Source organism: Osmerus eperlanus, chromosome 12 (genome assembly GCF_963692335.1).
Source record: "Osmerus eperlanus chromosome 12, fOsmEpe2.1, whole genome shotgun sequence".
NCBI classification, from domain to species: Eukaryota; Metazoa; Chordata; class Actinopteri; order Osmeriformes; family Osmeridae; genus Osmerus; species Osmerus eperlanus.
In genome coordinates, this window is record NC_085029.1 from 17,343,205 (window position 1) to 17,344,469 (window position 1,265).

Below are 1,265 nucleotides of genomic sequence, written 5' to 3' on the forward strand. Positions count from 1 at the left end.
CCTCACAGTCCTCCCTCCCTCCCTCGCTCCCTCCTCACAGTCGCTCCCTCCCTCCCCTCCTCACAGTCGCTCCCTCCCTCCTCCCTCCTCACAGTCGCTCCCTCCTCCCTCCCCTCCTCACAGTCGCTCCCTCCCCTCCCTCCCCTCACAGTCGCTCCCTCCCTCCCCTCACAGTCGCTCCCTCCCTCCCCTCACAGTCCTCCCCCTCCCTCCCCTCCTCACAGTCGCTCCCTCCCTCCCTCCCCCTCACAGTCCGCTCCCTCCCTCCCCTCCTCACAGTCGCTCCCTCCCTCCCCCTCCTCACAGTCCCTCCCTCCCTCCCTCCCCTCCTCACAGTCCCTCCCTCCCTCCCCTCACAGTCGCTCCCTCCCTCCCCTCACAGTCGCTCCCTCCCTCCCTCCCCTCCTCACAGTCGCTCCCTCCCTCCCCTCCTCACAGTCGCTCCCTCCCTCCCTCCCCTCACAGTCGCTCCCTCCCTCCCCCTCACAGTCGCTCCCTCCCTCCCTCCCCTCCTCACAGTCGCTCCCTCCCTCCCTCCCTCACAGTCGCTCCCTCCCTCCCTCCCCTCACAGTCGCTCCCTCCCCTCCTCACAGTCGCTCCCTCCCTCCCCTCCTCACAGTCCCTCCCTCCCTCCCCTCCTCACAGTCCCTCCCTCCCTCCCCTCCTCACAGTCCCTCCCTCCCTCCCTCCCCTCCTCACAGTCCCTCCCTCCCTCCCCTCCTCACAGTCCTCCCTCCCTCCCTCCCCTCCTCACAGTCCCTCCCTCCCTCCCCTCCTCACAGTCCCTCCTCCCTCCCTCCCCTCCTCACAGTCCCTCCCTCCCTCCCCTCCTCACAGTCCCTCCCTCCCTCCCTCCCCTCCTCACAGTCGCTCCCTCCCTCCCCTCCTCACAGTCGCTCCCCTCCCTCCCCTCCTCACAGTCGCTCCCTCCCTCCCTCCCCTCCTCACAGTCGCTCCCTCCCTCCCTCCCCTCACAGTCGCTCCCTCCCTCCCCTCACAGTCGCTCCCTCCCTCCCTCCCCTCCTCACAGTCGCTCCCTCCCTCCCTCCCCTCACAGTCGCTCCCTCCCTCCCCTCCTCACAGTCGCTCCCTCCCTCCCCTCCTCACAGTCGCTCCCTCCCTCCCTCCCCTCCTCACAGTCCCTCCCTCCCTCCCTCCCTCCCCTCACAGTCGCTCCCTCCCTCCCCTCACAGTCGCTCCCTCCCTCCCTCCCCTCCTCACAGTCGCTCCCTCCCTCCCTCCCCTCACAGTCGCTCCCTCCCTC